The 23,922-nt window shown below is 44.9% G+C and overlaps 1 long non-coding RNA gene across 1 annotated transcript in view; it reads right to left on the reverse strand.

Annotated features, from left to right (window-relative positions):
- Positions 1-3,126: 3,126 nt before the first annotated feature.
- Positions 3,127-23,922, reverse strand: part of LOC141264247 (uncharacterized) — a 52,641-nt gene continuing 31,845 nt past the window's right edge. Inside the window, exons 2-3 of the long non-coding RNA XR_012319854.1 lie at positions 3,523-3,628; positions 3,127-3,310 (exon numbers count right to left, since the gene is read on the reverse strand). This is a non-coding gene — a long non-coding RNA (uncharacterized lncRNA). The remainder of the gene's footprint in view (positions 3,311-3,522; positions 3,629-23,922) is intronic.

A 23,922-nucleotide genomic window follows, 5' to 3' on the forward strand; every position in this document is an offset into this window, starting at 1 on the left:
TTTTGTCTATTTGCTCTTGTCCTTCTCCTTCTCCTCATCCTCCATCACCATATCATTCACCACCATATCTACCATATCACCTTCTCTACGTCTTGCAAGGGGCATTAGAGTTCCTCCAAATTTTTAGCAGCCCTTGCATTCACTGCATAGGCAAACAGTATGGGAGATCCACTTCTTAATAATGGGAACATTTTTTCAGGAGGCCCTCCGACCTCTATGTCTCTTGCAAATGGCATTGGAGTGCCTCCACATTTTTGGCAGCCATTGCAGTCACGGCATACGCAATTACAGTATGGGAGACCTGATCATTTTTAATGGGAACATGTCATTACTGAGGCCCACCACCATGTGTCTTTAAATTGTTTTTGGGGTTTTTCCTAAATTTTGGCAGCCATTGTACTCACTTCATACCCTATAACTGTATAACAGACCCGCTCCTTTCTAATGGGAACATGTCATACTCGTTACTGAGGCCCACCTCTATGTGTCTTTAAATTGTCATTGGGCGTTTCTCCTAAATTTTGGCAGCCATTGAAGTCACTGCATACCCTGTAACTATATAGCAGACCCGCTCCTTTCTAATGGGAACATGTCGTTACTGTGGCCCACCTCTATGTGTCTTTAAATTTTTATTGGGGTTATTCCTAAATTTAGACAGCCATTTACAGTCACTGCATATGCTATAACAGTATAGGACACCTGCTCCTTAATAATGGGAAATGCAAAGCATAGTCAGCTGATGGCCCTCTAACAATAGTGAGGGCCAACTGCTGGCCCTTTAAGAATAGTAAAAGCCGCCTGATGGCCCTATAAAAATAGGCTTTGTGACTTTCAGAGTCCCTCCTTCATAAATGAAACAGTATGTGTCTGATCATATCTCATACACCACATGGCTAAATAAGGTTGTAAAATCTTAAAATGACATTTCCCGGTGAATGCATTTGTCACGGTTGAAAGCAATGCAAAAGTGCAACGCATCAAAAATGCTACGTGTGAACATAGTCCAAGGTGTGTAGAAGCATTTTTGTTTTTGGTTATTTATTTTGCCTTAGATTCAAGTCATTACCCTGGAAAGGATGTTGCTTAACATTTTTCCCAGGAAAATCCATTTTGGTTTTGTTTTTGTATGTTTTATTGTGAGTCCTTAAAAGTGGCGTAATACCTTTGACAACATTGTTGACAGCAGTAACCTGGAAGTCAGATGATTCCAGGGATCTTCCCCATGCTGTTCCCATGTTATTTGAGCAATGTTCCCATTGATTTCGGCAATTTACAGACCCTCTGCAGACCGCCGGGGGGGGGGGCACCAGAAAAATGCTTGCATTTCCCATAACCTTACATTGGGCTCGTTTCTCAGACTGTGCACTCGAGCATTCCAATTTGCTTGACTTGCGAAAAGAGTACCCGAGCATTTTAGTGCTCGCTCATCACTCATCACTAGTGAGGATACAGTAGGTGAGGGTACAGCTGGTCAAGCAGCAGTATGGTGGAGCGAGGGTTACTGCAGATTGTACACTTGTCAGAAGAAGAGATGAGCGAATATTTCAATATTCGAGTCTAATTACGATCGCTGAATTTGCAATATTTGTCAACTAATTCGTCGAATATTCGTCGAACGTTACCATACAACATATGATTCAATGGGGGGGGCAAAAAAGATGCATATACAACACCATCAAATGGGCCCAAAAGCTTCCAAAACATATCAAATTAGGGGTAGACAGCTGGAAAGTGCTATCAATTGACCCAGAGCACAAGTACTTTAATTATTATTATCATAGCGACATTTATTCCGTGGCGCTTTACATGTCAACAAGGTTCACCGTCGGTGACTCACCAACTGGTAAAAAAGGAGAGAGGAACCTGCCCACGAGGGCGCACAAACAATCTACAAGGGATGAGTGAGGATACAGTAGGTCAGGGTACAGCTAGTCGTGCAGCGTTATGCTGAAGCGAGGATTACCGCAGATTGTACGCTTGTCACAAGAAGTGGGTCTTCAGCTTCCTTTTTAAGGTTTCCACTGTAGGTGACAGTCTGATGTGTTGGGGTACAGAGTTACACAGTAGGTGAGATGCACAAGACAAATCTGCTGAGAGCCTAAATCATGGTAAGCTTCCAGGAGCTCACAACTGAGCAGATTAACCCCTACTTAATATGAAAGCGAAAGGCTTCTAATGACTGCAGGAGTGGGAAGAATCAGACACTGCAGTCTTCTGGCTCCTCTCTGTCACCATAAACCTGTGACACTTTGCAAGCTTCAAAACAATGTTCACAAGGTAGACAGCTGCGGTGGTCGGTCTCAGACAAAATGAGCTAACTCCTTTATGATGATAGAAGCCACCATCTCCTTAGCTTGCTGCTGGTACTTTTCTGTGGGAAAGAACTCATCTTCAACTAGCCTGGAAAATTTCCAGTGAATTATATAGCACAACACAATGGTATTAGCAGTGCACCCAGTACCAGAAGTGAAGCCATGCACAATTTCCTTCTCAGTAATTTTATTTGGTAGACTGTGTGGCTGCCCAAACATTATTTTCTCACAAAGGAGCTGAAGACAGTGAGTGGCAGTAGGTGCAAGTTTCTCCAGCATGTTAGATTTAATAGCTGGGAGATCAGTGAGAGCAGCACGATGGCCCAGTAGTTAGTCCTGCAGCCTTGCAGCGCTGGAGTCCTGGGTTATAATTCCACCAAGGACAACATCTGCAAGTAGTTTGTAGGTTTTCCCCCAGGTTCTCTGATTTCTTCCTCAGTAAAAAAGCAGCCATACAGGAGTGTTCACAGTTCAAAAAATTAGGGTCTGACACCACCATTTCCATGGCCAACAGATTGGTGATGGTGGAGTTCAACCTCTTAGCTTTGTCATGTGCAGGTGGAAATATTATTTTACGTGACCATAACTACTGTGGAGGTTTCACCAATTTAAGATACACCGGGTAACTGTTTTCCTCCAAATTAAAGATGTCCGAGTGCATGCAGAGAAGATAATTAACCAAATCTGCTAATCTGGTTAAAAAACTTCACTGAGAGACTGAACCACACAAAATGGAATACTTTATTACGTAGACATTGGGTTAAATAGTATTCTCCTTCTAGGTGGGATTAGTAAAATTTCTTGCTCTTTCTGATAACTCGGCACACTGCAATTTGCTCATCCATGTATCTCTTGGTCTGAGTAACGCCTTAGGAATTCCGATGGGAGGGGGTGAGTTCATCTCTCAGCGCCATCTTTGCCAACTCGACATGAATCTATCTGTTATCAGCCATGCACATGCATACGTCATTCTCAGGAAATAATTTAGTTGGTTGTGTCTACAATAAAAATAGAAACTGTTAGTTATATATTCATTAACTATTAACATAATCTACGTGCATATACACATTTGCATACTTCAAAATCATTCTTTCTGTCTATGGTTTCCACACCTTTGGGTATTCTTCATCTGAAAGGGTGGCACAGGAATCCTCCTGATCCGGAGGGAATTCTGATACTGGTGTACGAAATGTCACATGAGCTGGTTTACCTTCTGGATCGCTTATTGGTGTGGATGCTGATGGTGGTGGAGGTGCTGCCGCCTCTTCATCCCATGGCTCCTCCGGTTCAATAGTATTTCTCCTTCGGTTAAGGGCCTGCCGGAAATCCAGACTATTAAATAGAGTTTCGGCATTAGGCAAATGAGGATAGAGAGGGACATAGTCTTTTGGGCTGTAGTACGTACCATCCGGAGTGACAACCGGACACACTGGTATAGGAGTAAATGTTTCTGTTGATGTTCCGGGTGTAGTGTGTATTGTGGCCTTTAATCCGGGTGCACCAAGATGTCCACCACCGGAAGGAAGCACACTACAGGAAGGGTGTGCTCGACTGTTTGTGGCCTGTATTCCGGGTGCGCCAAGATGGCCGCCACTGGAAGGAAGCACACTACAGGAAGGGTGCGTCAAGATGACCACCACCGAAAGGGACATCTGGTCAGAGGTGATGCAATGGGTGTAGCAACATTGCTGCTGCAGGAAGGGTTAGAAATTTGGGCGGACATAGGTATAACAGATGAGGATGTGGCACTAGGAGTGGCTTGGGTAGTAGCAAGGGGTGGGCCTCCTGGATGGGGCGCGTAATATGTAACACATTAATCTGCTGACAATGGATTCTGCTGGCCACAATTAGAACACACCCAACAATTCATTGCACCGCCATTATAGGGCGGTGGCGGAGGCATGGTGGGGAGGGGAGGAACAGTGTGAGGTCTGGAGGTCTGGGACGTGGTGCCCCGCATGCAAGACAAGTATCTCTATTATCAGGATTCTGCTGACTGCAATTTGTACAGGTCCACCCCACCCCTCGTCCACCATTATCGGGCGGTGGCTGGAGAGCAGTATCTTTGTAATACACATAACATAGCGTCTTTCCCTTATTGTCTGTATTTTCTCCCTCCACCCACCTTTATTTTGACAAATTCTCTGCTGTTCTATACCAAGCCAAAGCTTTCTGTAATAATCCTTCATCTTCTAGCTTGCCCTTTTTATTCTTCATAATTTCTTGCCAGTCTAGCAGCTGTAACCGGCACTTATCTGGTAGCTCGCATATTTTAGTTAACTGTTTAAGTTTCTGCACAGACTTTTTCCCTTTTTTCGATAAACTCAGCGCAACTTTTTTCCACATGTATGCACTTTGCAGCAACTCATTATCTTCCAGTTTTCCCCTGTTTTCACAAATTGCTGCATTCAACATCTCGTACTATAATCTACCCCCCAGGTAAAATCCACAAAATGACATTACTTTTTTGGTTTTCTCTACATATTTTCTACTCAAGTAGAATTGTAACAGATCCCTACGCTCCCTACCAAGCACTGAATTGATTCTTTAGGACTTAAAAGAAGCACTGAACACCCCGCGCACCCGCATCCTAGTGCGTCTTATTATATGGCTTAACGATGCAGTCGGCTCCCCGCGTATTCCATGTCTTAATAGAGGATTAGTTAACCCCGCGTGCTCGCGCCCTAATAACGTCTTAATACACGACTTATCAGTAACTTCCCTCCCCGCGAGTCCCACGACTTAATACCCGACTTAATAGAGGATTGGTTGGCCCCCCACGCCCACGTCCTAATGGCGTCTTAATACTCGACTTATCAGCAACAACGTCACTCCCCGCGTGCCCGCGTTATAAACAAAGAAATTTTCCTAAATTCTCAAGTGTATACTTGTACGCCCCTGCGTACAAAGATCGTTCTAATGGGATGGAACACCTCAGAAACCCCAGAGCAGCAGTTAACCAGGAGCGACTACACACCAGAGTTCTTGGAATCACACAGCGGGGACCCGCCCAGTCACACGGGCGGTCCCTTACGGCCAATCTAGACACCATAAACTCACCAGAGACCACTCAAAATATTAATAAGCACTATGGATTCATTGAATCTGTAGACTTAACGTATTCAGTGATGAGAGTTGATCAGGCTCTCGCTTTGAGCAGTCCCTGCTCTTCCGTAGGTGGTCCGGTGATGGGCACCACGAGACTTACAGTCCCCTTGAGTGTGATCCGAGTCACGGCACCATTTGTGGAGGTTTCTCCAATTTAAGATACACCAGGTAACTGCTCTCATCCAAATTAAAGAAGTCTGAGTGCATGCAGAGAAGCTAATTAACCAAATCTGCTAATCTGTTTGAAAAACTTCACTGAGAGACTGAACCACGCAAAATGGAATACTTTATTATGTAGACATGGAGTTAAATAGTATTCTCCTTCTATGTGGGATTAGTAAAATTGCTTGCTCTTTCTGATAACTCGGCACACTGCAATTTGCTCATCCATGTATCTCTTGGTCTGAGTAACGCCTTAGGAATTCCGATTTGAGGGGGTGAGTTCGTCTCTCAGCGCCATCTTTGCCAACTCGACATGAATCTCTCTGCTATCAGCTATGCACATGCATACGTCATTCTCAGGAAATCATTTAGTTGGTCGTGTCTACAATAAGAATAGAAACTGTTAGTTATATATTCATTAACTGTTAACATAATCCATGTGCATATACACATTTGCATACATACATACACATAGATTATTCTATCATCTCTATATTGATTCACACTGATTAGGTAATCTATTAAAAGAAACTAATTGATTTTCTATAATATATATATTTTACCTTGACACTACGAGACCGAGGGCTGGCTGCTTTGCTGAGAGACGGCAGAGTACGGTGAACCGGACAAACTGCTAGACCGTGAGTGAGATACAAGCCAAGATGTTATGATGGATTGATAAAGTTGTGGTGTGCTCATTTTCTAAGATTGGTCAAAAACAGCAGGCAGGTCTGCTTCCGTTACAGCTGATGGGCTCTCAGTCAGCTTGACTTGAGCGGGCAAAGAACCGGAGGCTCTGCGGTGGGAGACCTGCGTAACAATATTTGGCACGGTAACAGAGGAGGAGGAGGAAGAAAAAGCAGATGCGGTTGATGGGGCGGCTCATGGTTGTTGAGGTCCGCATTTTAACGGAGTGAGATTGCCAGAGTAATGCATGTTGATAGCGCATGTGAAGGTTCATGCATGTAGTAGTCAAATTATTGCACATTTTCCCCTCTACTGAGTTTTTTTTATCACAAAGTTTACAGATAACATGAGTTGGCTCCTCCTTTGCAGTTGGAAAATAGGCCCAGGCTAGGCAACCCTTGCCATCCCTGTAAGTCGCAGACCCATGACTGCTGGTGGCCACAGCCACAGTTGTGGCTACGGATGCAGTGCTCTTCGCTGTTGCATCACTCCATGTAGGACGCAGCGTAACCTCCTCGTCTTCCTCTTCCTCCACCTCTCACATGAACTACTCAGCTGCATGCCTCTGGGTTCACACCAAGTGGGATCTGCAACCTCATTAACATCCAATGTGTTATCTCATTCCTCGCTCTGAGAGTCACACTGCTCCTCTTCTTGCCTTGACAGCAAGTACAGTCGAAAGTCAGGAAGCTTCTCGGACCCAATCTTTTTTTTTCTTCCTGTGTGGAGAACAACATCTGCCCAAAGAATGTTAAGCTGAGATGTAGCCTGCTTTATATACCACGGCAGAAAGAAAACCTCTATTTTTATAGCAAAGTGTGCATATAACGTGAGTTGGCTCATCCTTTGCAGTCTGTAAAAAGGCCCAGGCTAGGTAACCCTTGCCAACCGCTGCTGGCCACAGCAACAGTTGTCGCTAAGGATGCAGTGCCTCTCGTGCTTGCATCACTCCGTGTCTGCACCATAAGAAGCAACGTAACTGTCAAGCAAGGTTTGGGAAAGATTAGTACAACACAAAGGAGGAGGGAAAGGGAGGACAGACAATAGGGAATGGGGGAAGTGGAGACTTCCTAGGTTAATCTGATATCACCCTGTCTCCATTAACATCCCTATATTGGTTCTTCACCAATTGCCGCACGTGAAACTCACCCTGTCTTTCCCTGGTGTTAAGCCCTGGCTAGGGAAGGAAGGGGATGAGTGCTAGTCGATCCCCACTGACTGCTAAGGACATCAATGGGGGAACAGACAAGGGAAGATAGTTTAGCTTTTAGTCGACTTCAGAGAGATGAACACCAGTCCTCACAGCTCCAGAGAGGAAGTAATGCATTTGCTCTTGCCAGGGTGTTAATTAGCCAGAGGAAAGTAGCCGCTAGGTCCTAGAGAGACAGCTTCCCGGAAGTTGTCTGTAATGCCAAACAGAGAGATTTCCGGCAACCAACTGCAGGGATACTGTCTGTCACTTCTGTCACCACCCCTTTACGAGTGGGCTTTGGACACTCAGGACCGTGTTTCTCAGGATGAAATGGAATGAACGAACCAACCTGAGAGCCTTTACCTCTGACCCTGAAACCGACATCCTCTCCTCTGGACCATAGCCCTTCCAGTGCACCAAGTATTGTAGAGAACAATGTTGGAGATGAGAATCTACAATCCTCAAAATCTGGAACTCCAAATTACCATCAACCATTACTGGGGGTGGTGGTAGACGTGAGGGCTCAAGAGGTTCCACATATTTCTTGAATAAGGACCTGTGTAACACATTGTGTACCTTTAAGGGCCTGAGGAAGTTCAAGATGAAATGCTGCTGGGTTAATGACGGTGGTTATTTTATAGGGACCAATAAACCTAAGTCTCAGCTTCCAAGAAGGAACTTGGCAGGTGGTGCAAATTGCCTTTTTGGGGTTATCGGCAGAGTCTTTAAAAAACAACCAGACTCGGGAAGACCTAACAGTTGTACTGGCAACTTCCTTCGTGTTGGTGTTATGGGGAATGGTTGCCTGACTTCTGTCTGCGGTCACAACACTTCTTCTTCCTGCCTGTTGATGTGCTCTGCCTCCCTCCCCTTGTGTGCTGCTGTCCTCGCTCTGCATGTCCCCCTGCCAGGTTGGGTCAGTTGCTATATCATCCACCACCTCGTCTTCCACTTCCACACCCTGGTCCTCCTCCTGACTTTCTGGCTATTGTGTCTCATCATTGTCCACCTCTTGTGACACTTTCCCACCGTCACCTTCGTGTGATCGTGGCTGCTCAAATATTTGGGCATCGCTACATGTGATCTCCACTTGCCCGCTTCAAGTGGACCGGGCGAGAGGCCCGAATCTATAAATGAAAAAGTGAACAGCTCTTCAGAGTGTCCAAGTGTGGGATCAGTTGTCTCTGGGCACTTGGCACGGTGGGAGGAAGGAGGTTCAGGGTGAGGAATATGTGGTCCAGGCTCATGGCTACTGAGACTTGACCATGTGGAATACAGGGTGGTGGTGGCGATGGTGGCTAAGTGACTGGAAGCATTATCCACTATCCAGCCAACAACCTTTTGACACTGCTCTGGGTTCAATAGTGGTGTGCTGCAGTCCCCTAGGAATTGGGACAGGAAGGCGAGAAGATGTGGGTGTTTGTTGTGGCACAATTTCAGCTTGCCCACGGCCTTGGCCTCGGCATGCACCATCACCATCACATCCAGTTCCCCGTCCCTTGCCACGTACCTTGTCCATTTTAAATGTAGGACAGTATCTTCCATGCTCACTACAAATGACTGAGTTTGGAGTGAACTTATATGTGATCCGTGTCACGGAGAAAACAGAGTTTTAAATACCTGGCCTGTAGGTATCTAGTTTGAACAGCAAACTGGTGTGAATTGCTTCACTGACACACTGAAAGAATTTTTTAATGGAGGCCAGAAATGGCAGTATTTTCTGACAACGTATATGTGATCCGTGTGACGGAGAAAACACGGTTTTAAATAGCTGGATTTCTAGCGCTGTAATATGGAAAGGATCTGGCTGTTTTCTGCAGTGCCAACAAGCAAATGGCGCAGAAAAACGGTGTTCTCTGGAATGCTTTTTAAGCAAATAATGAGGATTGAGATCCAAAAAAAAGTATTACTGGCCCCTGAGACCTGGGCCTTTGCATAGAAATATCTAACAGCAGCAGAAGGCAGTCTGCTATGTACATTGCCTACCTGCCTATATACACTGCCTGCATGATATCTCTGCAGATGGATTAGTCCTCAGAAGGACTGTTTGTTAAGATGTATATGTGTAATGTAGGTTTTTTCTCCCTACACTACCTAATACACAAGTAAATCTCTCCCTGACGCAGCAGCACCTCTCCCTACTCTGCCTGATTCCATAGTGACTGTGACGAGCACAGCGGTGCCAGGTCTGATATAGACCTGATTACTCTGTGCAGCCAGCAAATCACTGTAATGCCACAACCACCATGGCTGTGGCATTACAATGAGCGCTAAACATGCAGGGAGAGGACCCATGCATCTTCCTGAGAATCTCGCAAGTACTCGGCGAGCTCTGAGCATCTTGAGTCCTGAGATGCTCGGGCAAGTACTGAGTACTTGCGAGTATGCTCGCTTATCACTAGTCCTGTCTGAGTCTATCACCCGTTCAGAGGTTTTGGTCGATTCCTGCAGGGCTGTTGATAGGGCTTTAAATTGTTCTTTCAATTCCTGTAGTTCTGGCTGTGGGTGGAGATTCCTGCTTTTGGTAATTGGTGCCGCCCCTCCATCCTCCAACTTCAACCTGGTTAGAAATTGTGTTAGTTCCTGGAGGAATGTCCCCATGACGTCTTCAGTTTCTTTCTCCTCCAGCTCATCCATTTTTGCATTAATGGCAGATAACAGTTGCCTTCAGTTGTGTGCTTTGGAAATCTGTTCTACTGACATCTTTATGTGTTCTGCTACTGTTTTTCATTCTTCACAGGTTAACTGAAGAAGCAGCTCACTAATTCTGTCCATTTGTATTTCCACATCCATTGCTGCTAGTGACTTTATTCAGGGCGACCATAAACCATGTGCTGCAGCTTCTCTCAGTTAACAGTTGCCTACAGTTGTGTGCTTTGGAAATCTGTTCTACTGACATCTTTATATGTTATGCTACTGTTCTCAATTCTTCACAGGTTATTTGAAGAAGCAGCTCACTAATTCTGCCCATTTGTATTTCCACATCCATTGCTGCTAGTGAGTGTTTCTTTAGGGCTGGTCCCCTTTAACTGGTGTAGCAGAGTTGAGTCGAGGTGTGGTGCGTCTTTTTTTTTCCAGACACTTTTCCTCTTTTCCTCTTCTCCCTCTACACCGTATTTCCCGCTCAGGATTCCCCCATATGGGCACCAATGTTACACACACGCCGCTAGGTTCAAATAAGGGCGAGACAGGTTACATGAATTTTTTGGAGTCTTGGGGGAACCGTTACTCAGGGTGACCATAGACCATGTCGTGCGGCTTCTCTCAGGCACACAGGGGTATTGACCCTCAGGCAGAGACACGTAGATTGTTTCACTTGCTGACCAGACACACTTGACAAGAGTCCTCATATATGGTAGAACAGTAGCATTTAAAAAGAAGCCGCACAGCCAGTGCAAGTTAAGTCTTATGAGCAACAGGCTCCAGTGACAAATAGTAAAGTTTCCTTAGCAGCACAGCAGTTCAGTCTTCTCGGTAGTACAGGACAGCACAGTTCTAATGCAAAGGCGCATTAATGAACACAGCATTCCTTACAGCAGAGTGAGATGGAGGAGAGGGGAGGATTTGCTGAGAGAGATGATCCCTTTGACACCATTTCTTCCAGTCCTTATCTTTCTGCCTGACAATACTCTGCACTGCTAGATCAGGAACTCTACCTGACCTGTGCTTAGCTTCACTCCTGACTTGAATCCTTTTCACTTGCAGGGGTGCTTCTGTAAGATAGAGATCACACACACCACCTTTCTCTTTGGCTCCAGCCTGACAGTTAACAACTTCCCCACAATCCCCCTGGGTCTCTGCTAAAACACTCCCCTTCTCCTGTGACTGTGTTAACCCCTCTAGTTGCTTAGAACAAGGAGACAGGAGGCACCGCTAGGTGTGAAAGGGGTGCTACATGTGACCTGTGAGATACATATAGTATGAAACAAAGAGAAGGTACAAGGAACTAGGCACACATTATTATTATTACTTTAGCTCCATTTATTTCATGGCGCTTTACATGTGAAATAGGGGTATACAAATACATTGCAAAAACAATTACAATAATCTTGAACAAAAATGTGACAGTGATTGGTACATGAGAGGACCCTTCCTGCAAGGGCTCACAGACTACAAGAGATGTGTGAGGATATAGTAGGTGAGGATAGAGCTGGTCATACAGCGGTATGGAGGAGCCAGGTTACTGCAAGTTGTACGCTTGTCGGAAGAGGTGGGTCTTCAGGTGCCTTTTGAATGTTTCAACAGTAGGCGACAGTCAGAAATGTTGGGGTACAGACTTCAAGAGTAGGGGGGATTCACGAGAGAAATCTTGTATGCAATTGTGGGAAGGGGAGATAAGAAGGGAGTAGAGAAGGAGGCAAAAAGGGAGCAAAAAGTGACGCCGGAAACTATCGGCCGGTGAGTCTGACGTCCGTTGTGGGCAAAATTTTTGAAAGCTTCATTAAAGAGGCAATTACGGAGCATCTTGATGCTAATAATCTTTTAATCCCGAACCAACATGGATTCATGAGTAATCGCTCCTGCCAAACAAACCTGATTGACTTCTACGAGGAGGTTAGCTCTCGACTAGATCAGGGGGAACCAGTGGATGTCGTGTATCTCGACTTCTCAAAAGCGTTCGATAGCGTGCCACATAATAGGTTGGTATACAAAATGAGAATGATGGGGCTGGGGGAAAATGTCTGCAAGTGGATAGCTAACTGGCTAAAGGATAGAAGGCAGAGGGTGGTTACAAATGGAATATACTCAGATTGGGTAAGCGTCACTAGTGGGGTACCACAGGGGTCTGTACTATGCCCAATGTTATTTAATATCTTTATTAACGACATAGTCAACGGGATAAATAGTAAAATATCAATATTTGCAGATGACACAAAGTTATGTAAAACAATTAATACAAAAGAGGACAGTGCAGACCTACAGAGGGACTTGGATAAGCTGGGTAGGTGGAGCATTAAATGGCAAATGAGGTTTAACGAGGAGAAATGTAAGGTCATACATATGGGAAGGAAAAATGGAAGTCACCAGTACTCACTGAATGGGAAATCATTGGGGAATTCAGAGATGGAGAAGGACTTGGGCATCTTGATTGATAGCAAATTAAATTGGAGTGCCCAAAGTCAGGCCGCTGCTGTAAGGGCAAACAGGGTAATGGCATGTATCAGAAGAGGTATAGCTGCAAAGGATGAGAACATTGTTCTTCCACTGTACAAAGCACTGGTCAGACCACACTTGGAATACTGTGCTCAGTTATGGGCCCCAATATATAGAAAGGATATAAATGAGCTTGAAAAGGTACAAAGGAGGGCAACAAAATTAATAAAGGGAATGGAGGGACTGCAATACCCAGAGAGGTTGGCAAAACTAGGACTATTCAGCCTGGAAAAGAGAAGGTTGAGGGGGGACATAATAAATGTGTACAAATATGTTAAGGGACAGTATAGAGATCTTGCCCGGGATTTGTTCAAAAGGAGGGATATTACGGTAACAAGAGGGCATTCACTAAGACTGGAAGAGAAAAGGTTTCAGCACCAGCATAGGAAGGGGTTCTTTACGGTAAGAGCAGTGAGAATATGGAATTCACTGAGTGAGGAGACGGTAATGTCGGATTCACTAAACCAGTTCAAGCGGGGACTGGATGCATTTCTAGATACCAGGCAGATTTCAGCATATACTTAAAAATAAAATAAAATAGTATGTTGATACAGGGATTTATTCTGACTGCTGGTTTCAGAGTCGGGAGGGAATTTTTCCTCAGGTGAAGATTGGCTAAATCATTTGGGGTTTTTGCCCTCCTCTGGATCAACTTTAGCAATTACAGAACTAACAGGTCGAACTTGATGGACGCAAGTCTTTATTCGGCCTTACAAACTATGTTACTATGTTACTATGTTGTGAGGATCGGAGGATGCGTGCAGATAAGTACCGAGAGACTAGCTCACAGAGGAATAGAGGGGACAGGTTGTGGATGGCTTTGCATGCCAAGGTTAGGGTTTAGAACTGGAGTCTCTGGGAAATGGGGAGCCAGTGAAGGGATTGACAAAAAGGAGAGGCCAGAGAATAGCGAAGAGGCAGGTGGATTAGTCGGGCAATAGAATTTAGGATAGATTGGAGGAATGCAAGAGTGTTAGAAAGTGTCACGGTTCCACACCTCACTGTGTCTGGGATGCAGTTACTGACCACTCAGCCGTCCAATCTTGTACATGGGTGTGCTGGAGCTGTCAGTACTGTGACTGACAGCTCGATCATCCAATCTGGTACAGGGGCATGCAATAGCTGTCAGTGTGGTGATTGACCGCTCGGCTGTCCAACCTGAGACTGGGAGGCACTGGCTATCTTCAAGTGATCATTATTCCAGTTGAATGCATGGCTACTTAACTGAGCTGTTTCCCCCAGATCTCTGCCAGACGTACATTCAGCAACTGTGAGGTTTGTTCTCTGTGCCTTGAGTTCTGTTTATTGATCTTCCGTTGCCTGACCTTGGACCTTGTTCTGACCATCCGTCTGTTTAACCCCTTCTACTCTGATCTGCTTTCCTCCTGGTATTATGATCTACGGAACATTACCTCACTACACCTTTGCCTCTTCCCTCTGTTCATGACGTACCCTTCCTGGCTTTGCCTTTGGAGTCCTTGACTATCCCGTCTCATGGCCTTGCTGTGAAAAGTGACTCAGCGTCACATTACGTCTGGCCCATACGTTTTTCTTTTTTGCCTGTATGGAGACTGTTAACACGCTTTGTGACCAGATGGCAAATTTGAAGCTGATGACTCAGGATCTGGCTAATAAATGCTGAAGTCTGAAGTCATCACAATGTCAGCTGCAGGGTCAGATAACTGATATAAATGAAAATCTCAGATAGCCCTTCACTGCCAGCAGTCGCTGTGACGTCAGTACCCACTGATGTACAGTTAGTCTCTCCAGAACCTGTAATAGACCTCCCTAATAAATTTTCTGGAGAGAGAGACCAGTTTAGGGTCTTCAGGGAGAGCTGTAGGTTATTCTTTACCCTGTGCCCCCAATTTTCAGGGAAGGAGTTCCAGAGGGTGGGAATCATCATGTCCCTACGGCGAGGGGGCCCTCAGACCTGGGCATTTTCCTAGTCCCCACAGGCCCCAGAACGGTTTTCTGTTGACGCCTTCTTTGACAGTTTAGGACTGTTACAGTGGGTACAGAAAGTATTTAGACCCCTTTAAATGTTTCACTCTTTGTTTCATTGCAGCCAATTCTGAAACGTTAATTTTATTCTCATTAAAGTACACTCTGCGCCCCATCTTAACTGAAAAAAAATCAGAAATGTAGAGATTTTTGCAAATTTATTAAAAAAGAAAAACTGAAATATCACATGGTCATAAGTATTCAGACCCTTTGCTCAGACACTCATATTTAAGTCACATGCTGTCGATTTCCTTGTGATCCTCCTTGAGATGGTTCTACTCCTTCATTGGAATCCAGCTGTGTTTAATTAAACGGATTGGACTTGATTTGGAAAGGCACACACCTGTCTATATAAGACCTCACAGCTCACAGTGCATGTCAGGCCAAATGAGAATCATGAGCTCAAAGGAACTGCCCAAGGAGCTCAGAGACAGAATTGTGGCAAGGTACAGATCTGACCAAGGTTACCAAAGAATTTCTGCATTACTCAAGGTTCCTAAGAACACAGTGGCCTCCATAATTCTTAAATGGAAAAAGTTTGGGACCACCAGAAGTTTTCCTACACCTGGCCGTCCAGCCAAACTGAGCAATCATGGGAGAAGAGCCTTGGTGAGAGAGGTAAAGAAGAACCCTAAGATCACTGTGGCTGAGCTCCAGAGATGCAGTAGGGAGATAGGAGAAAGTTCCACAAAGTCAACTGTCACTGCAGCCTTCCACCTTCCGAGCCTTTATGGCAGAGTAGCCCGACTGAAGCCTCTCCTCAGTGCAAGACATATGAAAACATGCATAGAGTTTGCTCAAAAACACATGAAGGACTCGCAGACTATGAGAAATAAGATTCTCAGGTCTGATGAGACGAAGATAGAACTTTTTGGTGATAATTCTAAGCGGTATGTGTGGAAAAAAACAGGCACTGCTCATCACCTGCCCAATACAATCCCAACAGTGAAATATGGTGGTGGCAGCAGCATGCTATGGGGGTGTTTTTCAGCTGCAGGGACAGGATGACTGGTTGCAATTGAAGGAAACACGAATACGGCCAAGTACAGGGATATCCTGGATGAAAACCTCTTCCAGGGTGCTCTGGACCTCAGACTTGGCCGAAGGTTCACCTTCCAACAAGACAATAACCCTAAGCACACAGCTAAAATAACAAAGGAGTGGTTTCAGAGCAACTCTGTGACCATTCTTGACTGGCCCAGCCAGAGCCCTGACCTAACCCTAAAATAAATGAATGTTTTAGAATTTACCAAATGGCTGCAATGAAACAAAGAGTGAAATATGTAAAGGGGTCTGAATACTTTCCGTAACCACTGTATATGACGAACCCGACAGGATCTAGATCGCTGAGGCTAAGATCACGAACCTGGCACAAGGGGGTCGCACAGCTGAGGTGTACTGTACTGAGCTTCAGCAGTGGTCCACTGCAGTTCTGTGGAACGATGCAGCTCTCAGGTGCCTATTCCACAAAGGTCTTTATGAAACCCATAAGAACACACTGGTCCTCCATGAGGCTCGTTGTTCTCTGGCGGAGGACATGACCCAGGCCATATGAATGGACCGTAGAATCCATGAGAGACATGTTGAATAGCAGGCTGCCCGTCACATTTCCCTGGAGTAAGACCATTTACCGGAGGTGGAACCATTGTAGATCAGAGTTGCCAGTCATGGTGTTGTGGAGAGAAGACGCAGACAAGATCTCACACTCTGTCTGTACTGTGGTCTCTTTGGACATTTTCTCAAGGATTGCCCTACTCGCCCTCAGGCTACCAAACCATCAGGAGAACGTCTGAGTCTGGATGATGGCTGAGGAGGTCACCCAGACTCCCAGGTACCTTTTTCTTCCTCCTCCAGGGTACTGAAAAATACTGTGCTATCCTTCGAGAACCAGGTGTTATTAACATTGGTGTTCATTGACTATGGGTGTGCTGCTAACTTTATTGATTCAGGACTGGTTCTGAAGTTAGGGCTAGGGACAGTTAGTTAAGAAAGGCCCTTGCAAGTCTTCACCCTTGATAAAACACCATTATCCAGGAATTTGGTCAAGAAGGTTTTGGTGGATTTCATGCTTCAAGTAGGAGCTCTCCACTCTTAATCCTTCTCATGTTTTGTGTTTGATAATTTACCTGCTGGGTTAGTACTGGGGCTTCCATGGTTGCAGATGCACAATCCTGTCATTGATTGGTGTCAGAGGGAGATTGTTAATTGGGACCCTAATTGTTGCAAGAAATGTCTAAAAACTGTACAAATATGCTTTGCTAGTCTGAAGGGTCTGCCGGCATACCTGAAGGACTTCGGAGATGTGTTCTCAGAAAAAGAGGCGGAGATACTCCCTCCCCATCGTCTTCATAATTGTGTTATTGAGCTTATTCCTTGTGCCAAACTGCCTAAAGCTCGTCTTTACAATTTGTCTGGGCCCGAACAGTTCACCATGAAAGAATATGTTAACGGAAGTTTAATTAAGGGTCCGTCCTTCCTCCTCCCCGGTAGCTGACGTTTTTTTCGTAGTAAAAAAGAAAGATGGGGGTCTCCGTCCTTGCCTCGATTTCCGGGAACTAAACAAAATCACTGTTAAAATTACGTACCCACTTACACTCATCCCCGACCAACAGTACAGACCAAAAGTTTGGACACACCTCATTTAAAGATTTTTCTGTATTTTCATGACTATGAAAATTGTACATTCACACTGAAGGCATCAAAACTATGAATTAACACATGTGGAATTATATACTTAACAAAAAAGTGTGAAACAACTGAAAATATGTCTTATATTCTAGGTTCTTCAAAGTAGCCACCTTTTGCTTTGATGACTGCTTTGCACACTCTTGGCAATCTCTTGATGAGCTTCAAGAGGTAGTCACCGGAAATGGTCTTCCAACAATCTTGAAGGAGTTCCCAGAGATGCTTAGCACTTGTTGGCCCTTTTGCCTTCACTCTGCGGTCCAGCTCACCCCAAACCATCTCGATTGGGTTCAGGTCTGGTGACTGTGAAGGCCAGGTCATCTGGCGTAGCACCCCATCACTTGCCTTCTTGGTCAAATAGCCCTTACACAGCTTGGAAGTGTGTTTGGGGTCATTGTCCTGTTGAAAAATAAATGATGGTCCAACTAAACGCAAACCGGATGGAATTGCATGCCGCTGCAAGATGCTGTGGTAGCCATGCTGGTTCAGTATGCCTTCAATTTTGAATAAATTCCCAACAGTGTCACCAGCAAAGCACCCCCACACCATCACACCACCTCCTCCATGCTTCACGGTGGGAACCAGGCATGTAGAGTCCATCCATTCACCTTTTCTGCGACACACAAAGACACGGTGGTTGGGACCAAAGATCTCAAATTTGGACTCATCAGACCAAAGCACAGATTTCCACTGGTCTAATGTCCATTCCTTGTATTCTTTAGCCCAAACAAGTCTCTTCTGCTTGTTTCCTGTCCTTAGCAGTGGTTTCCTAGCAGCTATTTTACCATGAAGGCCTGCAGCACAAAGTCTCCTCTTAACAGTTGTTGAAGAGATGTGTCTGCTGCTAGAACTCTGTAATATACTACACACAATTCATGGAAGAAGGGTAGTGTATACACCCTGTATCGGGTGTGTATTCTAAATTACCATTACATTTATTCACATACTAAACACTACCATTAATGGACTCAATAGACCCCATCGTCAAACAGATATGAAGAGCACAAGAGGAAAAAATAAAGACGATAAAGGGGCCACTGGATTTGAAAAGATTATAGCAAAATGTATTTATTATATATAGTTAGGCACACAACAAGGGTAAGTGCAGATACAATAGGTAAAGCTTTAAAAACAACCCACTCCAAATGGCAATCTCCATAATAAGCCCTTCATGCTAGAACTCTGTGTGGCATTGACCTGGTCTCTTATCTGAGCTGCTGTTAACCTGCGATTTCTGAGGTTGGTGACTCGGATAAACATCCTCAGAAGCAGAGGTGATTCTTGGTCTTCCTTTCCTAGGGCGGTCCTCATGTGAGCCAGTTTCTTTGTAGCGCTTGATGGTCTTTGCAACTGCACTTGGGGACACTTTCAAAGTTTTCCCAATTTGTCGCACTGACTGACCTTCATTTCTTAAAGTAATGATGGAACTCGTTTTTTTTACTTAGCTGCTTTTTTCTTGCCATAATACAGATTCTAACAGTCTATTCAGTAGGACTATCAGCTGTGTATTAACAGACTTCTGCACAACACAACTGATGGTCCCAACCTCACTTATAAGGCAAGAAATCCCACTTATTAAACCTGACAGGGCACACCTGTGAAGTGAAAACCATTTCCGGTGACGACCTCTTGAAGCTCAAGAGAATGCCAAGAGTGTGCAAAGCAGTCATCAAAGCAAAAGGTGGCTACTTTGAAGAACCTAGAATTTAAGACATATTTTCAGTTGTTTCATACTTTTTTGTTACGTATATAATTCCACATGTGTTAATTCATAGTTTTGATGCCTTCAGTGTGAATGTACAATTTTCATAGTCATGAAAATACAGAAAAATCTTTAAATGAGAAGGTATGTCCAAAATTTTGATCTGTAATGTATATAATCAGCTTCTGGGGGCCAGGGTATTCTCTAAACTTGATCTTAGATGGGCTTACAATTTGATACGCATCAGGTAGGGTGATGAGTGGAAGACTACGTTTTTAACGTCTGAGGGTCTTTTTGAAAACCTTGTCATGCCTTTTGGGTTATCCAATGCACCTGCTGTGTTTCAAAATTTTATGAATGATATTTTCTCTGATTGCATTGGAAGATATGTTGTGATTTATCCAGATGATATTCTAATTTTCTCGCCAGATTTGGACTCTCACCAGGAACATATCCGGGTTGTGTTACAAAGGTTAAGGGAGAACTCTTTGTTTGCAAAATTGGAAAAATGTGTTTTTTCTGTTTAGGAAATTTCATTCTTGGGGTTCATCTTGTCTGCAGAAGGGTTTAAGATGGACCCTGGGAAGGTACAGACCATAATTGACTGGGTTCAGCCTTGTGATCTTAAGGCTTTACAGCATTTTCTGGGATTCACCAACTATTATAGGAAATTTATCAAGGGGTTTTCTCAGATTGCTAAACCTCTTACTGACCTTACACGTAAGGGGGCAAATCTCAAGATATGGTCGCCAAGTGCTATCAAGGCTTTTGAAAAATTAAAAGAGTGTTTCATGTCTGCCCCCATTCTGATCCAACCGGATCTTCAAGAACCATTCATTGTAGAGGTGGATGTTCACAGGTCAGAGTAGGGGCGGTTTTATCGCAGGGGCCCAAAAACTCTGACTAACTTGCGTCCATGTGCTTTATTGTCTAAAAAATTTTCGCCGGTGGGAAGAAATTATGATGTTGGGAATCGTGAGTTACTTCCTGTAAAATTAGCCTTTGCGGAATGGAGGCATTTTCTTTGAGGGGGCAGTTCATCCAGTTACTGTGGTCACTGATCACAAGAATCTAGCCTATATTGAGTCAGCTAAAAGGTGAACTCCTAGACAAGCCAGATGGTCCTTGTTTTTCTCAATGTTTAATTTTTCGATTACATTCAGACCGGGGTCTAAGAATGTGAAAGCTGACGCATTGTCTTGTAGTCTTAATCCATGTTGAGATGAGATGAGGCTGGGCTGTGTGGACTCACTCTGTATGGTTCCTTGCTCCATCTCATCATGCTCCACCTGCAATGCATCATCTTTAATTGTGAGCAGAGAAGCGGGTTGATGACGCTAATTATGGCATCATTGCCGCTCACCATCTTGGTGGAGTCCTCAAAGCTTTGGGGGATGGTACATATGTCTGACATCCATGTCCACTCCTGAAGTTTTATGTGTGGAGACTGAACTGGATACTGATGGCCTTGTTGATGCTGGTAGTCAACAACTGCCCTCTTCTTCTCACAAATCCTTCCCAAAATCTGCAAGGTAGAGTTCCAACACGTGGGGACATTGCATATCAGTCGGTGTGCTGGAAGCTGCAAATGCTGCTGAAGTACGGCAAGGGCGGCAGAAGCTGTAGCTGACTTTCTAAAATGGGCACACAGACAGCGTACTTTGACAAACAGATCCGGGTAGGTTTTGAGAAACCACTGAACCACGAGGTTAAGTACATGGGCAAGGCATGGTAGTTGTGTGAGCTCGCCTTGCCTCAGAGCCGCAACCAGGTTTCAGCCATTGTCACACATGACATTGCCTGGCTTTAGGGTCAGCAGTGTCATCCAGAGATCTGTCTGCTCTTTTAGAGCTGTCCACAACTCTTCAGTGTTGTGCGGTTTGTCACCTAAGCATATTAGCTTCAGCACAGCCTGTTGCCATTGGCCAATGCAGTGCTTCCAGCTTGCGACTGATGTGGTCATTTCGGAGATGGAGACTGAAGAGGAGGAGGTGCAGGAACTGAAGAATGTGGGGGCAACCCTGATTGACCCAAGGCCCGCAATCCTTGGCATTGGGAGGACGTGTTCCGTCCCAAGGTCCGACTGGGTCCCGGCTTCCACTATATTAACCCAGTGTGCCGTCAGCGAGATATACCATCCCTGCCCACAAACACTTGTCCACGTGTCAGTGGTTAGGTGTAATTTTCCAGTAACTGTGTAGTTGAGGGCCCGGCTAATGTTGTGGACACGTGCTTGTGTAATGTGGGGACAACACACCGGGAGAAATAGTGGCAGCTGGGGACCGAGTACAGTGGGATGGCCACTGTCATCAGGTTGCGCAAAGCTTCCATCTCCACGAGCCTAAAAGACAACATTTCGAGCGCAAGTATTCGCAAAATGTGTGAATTTAGTAGTGTGGCCTGTGGGGCGTTGTCGGCGTATTTGTACTTGTAGGAACAAGTGAACGCTGCGCTGGGACAAGGATGTGGACATGCTTGTGGATGGTGCTAGTTGAGAGTGTGCAACGACACGTGCAGGGCAGGAAGTATCTTCGCATGTGCCATGGACAGGGGATTGGCGTGCACGCACAACAGCAGACGAAGCAATGATGTTACCCGCAGACACTGTTTCTTGACCCTGGGGTTGGGCCCACATAGTCGGGTGATTTGCTGCCATGTGCCTGATCATGCTGGTCATGGTCAGGCTGCTAGTTTTGCTACCCCTGCTGATTCTGGCCTGGCAGATGGTGAAAATGGCCTTTTTGGGGTTATCGGCTGAGTCTTAAAAAAGCAACCAGACTCAGGAAGACCTAACAGTTGTACTGGCAACTTCCTTCGTGTTAGGGTTACAAGGAACACTTTCCCACCTTGTGTTTGTGGCCACCACACTACTTCTTCCTACCTGTTGTGATGCTATGCCTCCCTCCCCCTGAGTGCTGCTGTCCTCACTCTGTATGTCCCCCTGACAGATTTGGTCAGTTACTATATCATCCACCACCTGGTCTACTAATTGTACACCCTGGACCTCCTCCTGACTTTCTGGCAACTGTTGCTCATCATCATACACCTTTTGCGACAGTAATTGCACTTTCCCACCGTTGCCTCCATGTGACTGTGACTACTCCAATATTTTGGCATCGCTACACGCGTTCTCCTCTTGACTCGCTTGAAGCTGGCCGGGAAAGAGGACCGAATCTACAAATGGAAAAGTGAACAGTTTTTCTGAGTGTCCAAGTGTGGTATCAGTTGTCTCTGGGCACTCTGAATGGTGGGAGGAAGAAGGATCAGGGTGAGGAATATGCGGTCCACATTCACGGCTTTTGAGACTTGACCATGTGGAAGACAGGGTGGGGGTGGTGGTGGCAAAGTGACTGGAAGCATTACCTGCTATCCAACCAACAGCCTTTTGACACTGCTCTGGGTTCAATAGTGGTATACTGCGGTCCCCTAGTAATTGGGATAGGAAGGTAGGGCGACAAGATGTGGGTGTTTGTTGTGGCACAATTTCAGCTTGCTCACGGCCACGTCCTTGTCCTTGGCCTCTGCATGCACCATCACCATCACGTCCAGTTCCCCATCCACTGCCACACACCTTGCCCATTTTAAATGGAGTATAATATTTTCAATGTTCATGAGAAATGGCTGATTTTGGAGCGCAGTTATGTGTGATATGTCTGACAGAATCACGGTTTTAAATATCAGGTGTGTAATTTACTAATATTATTCTACACAGACTCCTAGTGTGAATAGCTTGACCGACACACTGCAACCGAATGGAAAAGTAAACCTATATTTTCCACTTTCATTTCAAATTTCTGCATTTTTATCTCTGAAATATGGAACAGATCTGGCTGTATTCTGCAGTGCTAATAAGCAAATGAAGCAGAAAAATTATGTACTCTGGATTGATTTTTAAGCCAATAACCAGGATTAAGATAAAAAACTAATTTGCCCTGGCCCCTGATATCTGGGGCTATGACTACAAATATCTGTAATTATTACAGCAGCAGCAGACAGAACGTTCAATGGACCTTCTTGCGCTATATGTAGTGTTGAGCGAGCACTAAAATGCTCGGGTGCTCGAAGCTTGGGCCAAGCTCACCGTGATACTCGGGTGCTCGACCCGAGCACCCGAGGGGCGTTAAATAGCAAAAAAGAGGCATTCAAGAGATTAAAACAGGAAAACAGCAAGGAGGCACTAATGTGTTACAAGGAAAAAACGAGAACCTGCAAAAAACAAATAAAAATAGCAAAGGAGGAAACAGAGAGACGTATTGCTAGGGAAAGTAGATCAAATCCCAAACTGTTCTTTACGTATATAAATAGTAAAAGGATTAAATCGAATAATATTGGACCGATAAAAAGTGATGAAGGCAAAATCATAGAGAAAGATGAGGATAAAGCTAATCTATTAAATAAATTTTTTTCGTCAACTTTCACAAAGGAAAAAGAACTAACAGGCGAAATGAGAAGTGGCAAGCTTAATCCTCCACTAAGTAAGACAAATCTAACCCAAGCTGGGGTACAGAAACGCCTCAGTAACATTAAAATAAACAAATCACCAGGACCTGATGGCATACACCCACGGGTACTAAGGGAACTAAGTAATGTGATAGACAGACCGTTATATCTTATATTTAAGGACTCTGTTGAGACTGGGTCTGTACCACTTGATTGGCGACAAGCGAATGTAGTGCCAATATTCAAAAAGGGAGCAAAAAGTAACGCCGGAAACTATCGGCCGGTGAGTCTGACGTCCGTTGTGGGCAAAATTTTTGAAGGCTTTATTAATGAGGCAATCATGGAGCATCTTGATGCTAATAATCTATTAACCCCGAACCAACATGGATTCATGAGGAATCGCTCCTGCCAAACTAACCTGATTGACTTCTACGAGGAGGTTAGCTCTCGACTAGATCAGGGGGAACCAGTGGATG

This window comes from Phyllobates terribilis, unplaced genomic scaffold (assembly GCF_046119375.1).
Source record: "Phyllobates terribilis strain yellow unplaced genomic scaffold, ASM4611937v1 Scaffold_4__5_contigs__length_816908805, whole genome shotgun sequence".
Classification (NCBI taxonomy): domain Eukaryota; kingdom Metazoa; phylum Chordata; class Amphibia; order Anura; family Dendrobatidae; genus Phyllobates; species Phyllobates terribilis.